The sequence below is a fragment of the Haemaphysalis longicornis genome, unplaced genomic scaffold (assembly GCF_048455015.1).
Source record: "Haemaphysalis longicornis isolate Haplotype H1 unplaced genomic scaffold, Haemaphysalis longicornis Haplotype H1 scaffold_7, whole genome shotgun sequence".
Lineage (NCBI taxonomy): Eukaryota > Metazoa > Arthropoda > Arachnida > Ixodida > Ixodidae > Haemaphysalis > Haemaphysalis longicornis.
The window spans coordinates 193,948,118-193,954,917 of record NW_027526422.1 but is presented as its reverse complement, the minus strand read 5'-3'; positions in this window follow the sequence as shown (position 1 = coordinate 193,954,917).

The window sequence follows — 6,800 nt, the reverse complement described above, 5'->3', positions numbered from 1 at the left end:
ATCGGTTGCACACCCGGCCACCCCTCGCATGATCACCAAGTGGACCGGGCCGCCACATGCGGAACGGAGGTCGGCGAAGACGCTGGACGCGTGGAGTGTGTGAGAGAGACGCCGGCAGCGAGCAACGTTCTGTGCGCTGTGTAACGTCACTGCTCCTCGTGCATGCACAGCGCGGCTCTCCAGGAGCCACGCGAAACTGCTCAACCTCGGCCAGTGTAGCTCATGCTACAAAAAACGTTTTCTATTCCATTCCATTCCATTCCAGCATAACATTTCCTAGATATCTACTGGCCTTAATTTGAAGGTGAACTATACGAGTTTGTGTATGGGGTTCTCATGACACAAGTAACAGCCCACTGTCAAGGAATTTTTGCATTCATTTGGTTCTTTCTGCTCAAAATCACTGAAGCGACATCCCAAAAACTATATATGCAAGCACTTCTTGGACCACAAGTCGACATCAGCTATCTGTAAATAGGTAATTTTCAATACTGTTGTAATTGCGTCATCATGTGTCATCATTTGTGATGTTGGGCAGCTCAACTGGGTGCAACTAATGCTAATGGTAACAAGAGAATTAGCTGATTAGTGCAAAAATGCTCAGCAGATTTGTTGCAATAAATGTGGAAAGTCAAAACCATTGGAAAGACTTTGTAGAGTTTCAGGGCAAAAGCATTGTGTTTGCGTTAGGCCTAGAGATCTGTACTAAGCAAAATTTCTGCTCAGTTTGCAACTTGCTCTTGAAATGTGGAAATTTGTTACACAGTTGCATTATTTTTTGACCAAGAGAAACTGTTTTTTTGAAATTGACAATTCTGGACTGAAAAGATGTGGAAAAGGCCACAGAAGCAGTAGTGGTGCAACTAATATCATGATTGGAAGGTTTTGGGGACACTTGCAGCATATCTTATCACGCATCTGCATTGGGTCCCAAATGTTCAGGTAGTAATTCAATGCACTTCTGTTGATGCAATGCAATTTTGCTGTTCCATTTCAGCGTGTAACAGTGGGGGTTGCAAGGCATTCCACTACGTGCACCTTGAAAATTTTTAACCTTAGTTGTAAATGCCCAAACCCATTTATTCAGAGCAATGCTGATGGTTAGAGCCGAAAGGGGATGTTACAATACATTTTCAGTAAAACAGTGCATGTTAATGTAGTTTGCATAAACATGGCAAAGAACATCGGTGATTGTACCTTGGCTTGCAACAGCAGTTCCATCCTTGAGTTCCTGCCGAGAGGCTTGACTGCACTGCGCAGATGTCAAGTACGTCGACGCATTCAACCTCGAAGAATTGGTCTCACTGGAGACCTTGTGAATGAACAAGAACTTCTAACCCCTCACCTCCCAACGTTCCAGCAGTGATATGCTCATTTACGGTGAGTTGGTTCCTGCTTGCTAGCAAAGAAGAAAGTTTTCTAATGCAAAAAGCAGAAACGCCCGCTTTTAATAAACTTTTTGGAAAGCCTATGAAGAATGCAGAAAGCTGCCGCAAACTAAAGTGTGGGCTTTGAAAGTCTGCTTCACTGATACCATTCCTGGAGCACACCCCAAGATAAAATGTGTGCTGGGACCAGCTGGAACCAGCTTGGTATTTAACCACGAACCGGTTGGTACCAGCTACAAATTTCCCTTGGGTCCAGTTGCATTTGGCTTTTTGCGATCAGCCATCAAATTTGATGTGGCATTCAGCATGTGTTGAGGAAATGTGCTGAACTGTTCATGTGCATCTGTGTCAAGATGCTAGTTTCAGGCTCTCTGAGAATTAAACACAGCATGTTGCGACTCACGGCCGTATCCAGAGGGGGGGTTTTGGGGTTCGAACCCCTCCCGAAATCTTTTCCAGGCAGCACGCAAACAATACTTACTGTTGCTTTCAGCAAAACTACCCCCTTCCTAAAATTCATAACCTCCCCCGAAAAAAATTTCTGGGTACGGCCCTGTTGCGACTAACATAACGTACTGTTCACCATTGTGACAGTGGAGTGAGTTATGGATGACGCAAAAGCTAGTTCTCAGCGGCAGGCTTCGAGCATGCTTTGGGGGCAATGGTCAGTGAGGTGCATCAAGTTAGCCATTTATGGTGACCTATGCACAGTTCATTGCGCCAACCAAGGAAGATATTGTTTTATTCAACTTAGATAATCTTTCCCTTCGGACAACATTAGGGCCATTATGCATACTCCATCACCTACTTCTGCCCATCCAATTCTGCTCTTGGAGCTAGTGTGCATTGCCATATTGGACTTTCCTGAGTACAGCTTTACAGCTGGCATTTCTGGCTGACCGTAAGCTGAAAGTAACACCACTTAAATATATTCTCAATTTTTTGGATGGTAACGTACGTGACTTTGAGCTAGAATAAAAATATTTTTACACCTCTGGATGGTGGTCATACGGGAATAGTGTGGTCACACCATTGGCTGTGAAGCGAAAATTTGGGAAGTTGTGCAATGACCAGATGGGACTGTTCTTCAATTGCGCTCGTAGAGGTAAACTGGGTACCAGAGAGTGGGGACTTGCTGCGAAATGTGCAGCTTTTGACGAGATTCAATGTACTATGCAGCTGCTTTCATAGAATTACTTTGAGGTTACCATTACCTCACACTGACATCACGAGTCACATCTGAAAGTTGTATCTACCTCACTGAGATCATATTTCACAACAGCTATAGGCGATCTGCACCACCTCAAAGTTCAGGCTTATGTGAACCAGGCGCTTCAGGCTCATTTTTTTTGTGTAAATAGTTGCTATAGTGCTCATCGGTAGCCTGCAAAGAACTTCTCATTTTTTTATGGCATTTAAACAAGAAGCCTTTGTGACTTTCTCCATTTGAAGAATGGTTTTAAATCCTGTGCCAGCCTGACACAATTTCTTAAAGCAAGCACGACTACTATATTTCGAACTTGAAAGCAGGAGTTTTTCTCGTTTTCTTGGGGAGATTTATAAGTGCAACAGCTGGATTAATTGGGCACCTCAATGGCTACAGGTTCTTATAAATCCACCCATTGTTTGTGTAACAATGCCCTTTATAACCTGTAACCATCACTCTTGAAGCTCGATTGATGTCATCTGTTTGCACAATGAACTAAAATTACCCATTTCTATGATGCATGAAAAAAAAAAAAAATAGTTACGTAAGCAGTTAAGCTTCCCAATATTACATCGGAATGCATAAGCGTTGCTTCTTGTCAAATTTTGAAAACGTGCACGGGAAAGCTGCTGTCAGAGCCAAATTGTAAGTTGTGATTTGGCCATATCTGCTGGCAGTGGTCGATCGCCCCTCGAATTGGCGAGAATTGTGGGTTGTCATGTTGACATTACGAACAAATTAGAAGTGGTGAAGCGACCATGAGCTTCTGACAGCTGCTGTCACGATCACTGGCCAATCCACGCGAGTGGGGGGGTTGTCAGGCCTACATTCAGACTAAATGTTGGGTGGACCCTAGCATTTACTAGAATTACTTACAGCTTACCGTACCACCGCATCGACGCAAATCAACATGAGAGAGTCGACGTACTTATCAGAACTGCCTACAAGGCAGCTCTTGGCCTTCCCATATACACCTCAAATGAGAAATTCTACAAGTTGGGAGTGTGCAACACCTTTCAGGAGGTCGCACAGACTGTCCTGGAAGCCCAGAAAGAACGGCTACTGAAAACCAAGACTGGAAGAGAAATACTGAAAAGAGCCGGGTACTCAGTCCACTCAGAGTACATACAGAGAACGACAGAACTTTCTCCTCAACAAAGAGCATGCCTCAAAATTCCACCTATTCCCGAAAAAATGAATCCTACATACAACAAAGGAAGAAAATTAGCAAGAACAAGATACATTAGGAAGACCTACGGCAAGGACCCGGATGCAGTCTACACCGACGCGGCAACAGCCGTGGCAACACCTCAGCGGTGGTACTAGTCAACTGTGACGGGAAAACTCTAGACTTCCTAATAAGCAACAAAAAGAACATTGAAGAAGCCGAAACCACCGCCATCCTAATGGCCATAAGGTGGGGCGAGCGCAAAAAGAAAAATTTCACCATAATTACTGACTCCACGAGAGCAATTAGGAACCTAATTTGTGGAATAATTCCTAAAACAGCAAAGAATATAATGTCTCTGACACCGAAAGGCAAACACAAAATAATATGGACCCTGGCCCATCAGGGACTGGAAGGAAACGAAGGCAAATCGTGAGGCAAATCATGGACCGCGCTTTTCTGATGGAGGCGAAAAGCAAAAACGCCTGTGTGTACGAGATTTCGGCGCACGTTAAAGATCCCCAGGTGGTCAAAATTAATCCGAAGCCCTCCACTACGGCGCGCCTCATCGCCTGCGTTGCGTCGGCGCGTTAAACCCTACAATCAATCAATCAAATCATGGACCGCAGGGAGCTGAGCATTCATACGGCCTTCCTCCATACAGTGCGACTACTGACCGACTCCGGTTATGCCGACTAACCAGAAAAACAATGCCGACACCTCATCTTCTACTAGACGCAGAGGAGGCCAGAAATCTTAGAAAAATCCAGACCAAAGCCTACCCACATAAGTCCATATTTGCCCTTATGTTTCCGCATAAGTACAACGAAGAATGCCATAAATGCCATCAGAAGGCAGACCTCTTCCACACTATATGGAACTGCCCGACCATTAACAGAATAACTACAACACATCAGTAGAGTCCTGGGAAGAGGCACTGTCCAGCTCGGACCTCTCCAGTCAGCGAGAACTGCTGGAAAGAGCCAAGCTAGGGGCTTTCGCCGCTGGAGTCCTGGAAATCGGATTCCACCCTTAACTCCACCCCCTCCCCTTTTACCTTTGTTGTGAATAAAGTTTACTACTACTACGGTACTACTACTATTTACTAGACCAAAGTTAGCTGTAAAAGCAAGGGACAGCTGTTTTCAAAGCAGTACGCAACCTTCGAACTTTCGCTTTCATCGGTCAACCAATCTCCCAAGCTGCGAGGGACGAGCAATTATTTTTGTGCAACAAGAATTGAGGCAGAGAGTATTTAGGTGTGTCTTGGTCAGTTCACGGTGCAGCATTGATGTATAACAAACATCGCAGTTGTCTTGAGACCGTTTCATTCGTTGCATTTTTAACCACATGGCCACACCTCCTTCACGACAACTTCTTCATGGGGAAAATTAACCAGATATTGCTAACGACCATTCAAATTGCTTTGCACTACCCGAGAGGAATGAACATTGCCAGCGTACTGTGACAGACGTAATGACATAATGGCAAGTGGATTGCTGCAAAACAAATTTCTCTGCCGTGCAAACAAACATCAGTGCTAACGATCATGCGAGTTGCCTTGGACTGGGAGAATGTAAGTAGTTGGAACAGTGCGACAGATGCAGCACTTTGCGGATGTGTTGGGGACAGTGTCAAGAAAATTCAAGGTGTCAAAAAGGCTTCTGACGCAGTTGGTTTTGCTACACTAGACCACAGAAAATTCAATTCACTTGATACCAGAGCATGGCTCTGCAGGTATTGTTCAGTGCGACTCTAGAATTTAATGAAGTAAAAAAGAAATATCTTCTTTAGCAGAGCGACATCTTCTTTCCTTACGCATATTTGGTGCAACAAGCAACAACTATGAACAACAAATTTTCTTGACATCCTAGCACAATAAGCCCTTCCAGCTCCGATTTTTTTTTATTCAAGCAAAACAGTGTTTTCTGTGTGTTTTCCTAAATTTTAGGGTCCCATAAGCCCACAAACAAAAACAGAGCTGGAAGTAAAAGTATTAACAACAGAGTTATTAATGAGGCAATTAATTAGGACACCTGGCAATTAAAAATTTTATGTTCACAAAAGACATCACATTTGCACATTTTCCTAAATGTTATGACTACACGTACCTACAAACAAAAAATAAGCTTCATAGTGCACATATTGATAGATTTACATGCTTGGGAATAAAACTGAGACCGACATTTTTTTCAGCCTCAATGTCGCAATTTCGGCTTCACCTGAGCTTTTTCTTTTTCGAAGCGTGTAGCTCCACTAAAATGAAACAACGATATCTATTGCAATAGGCATCATTGACGAACAACTTCCCCAAAAAACTAGCAGTTTTGGTTTACTCGATTCTCTCTGCAGTACTGGGCCGAAAGCGTTATGTTTGCACAAATGTGTTATGTGCAACATCAATGCACAACAAATTTCTTGACATCCTAGCTTCATTTGTTCGGTTCCACACCCAACAGCTCGTATGGCACACGGAACTCGGCAAGTCTCCACTCAGTTTGAGCCATGCTTGCCTGGCTGGGAGTCGAAATTACTGCGACAGCACGGCTTCACAAGGTTGGAAATACTGGTTTAGGGTTCGACATCACCACACTCTTACCCGATCCAAAGGGCACACGTTTGAACCAGTTTTCATTGTACAAGACCCTTTCTTAAAACGCTGAAGAATATTGCAGATTTCCCGCTGCTATCTTCAAAAAGCTTGAAGGAGTACTGATGCCAAAATTTCATGTTCCTTTTTTATTGCTTTCATCAATGCTTAACGGCCTGGCGAACCCGGAACAGCATTTTAAATTCTTCAGCGCGCGATAATTAATTGCACTAAACAGCCTGAAAATCGTCTGTTCTGGTTTCTCGCGCTACCAGCCCGGAGGGCGTGACTGAACCACGGAATGACCTCACCGTTTTGTGCGGACGTCAAAACACGCCTAGCATTGCGACAGAAATTTGATGACCACTTTCAATAAAAGACGTGATGGTGGCTTCTCCTGCGATTCTGGGCTTTATTATCGGCTCTTTTCCTGTGTGCGGAACTTAA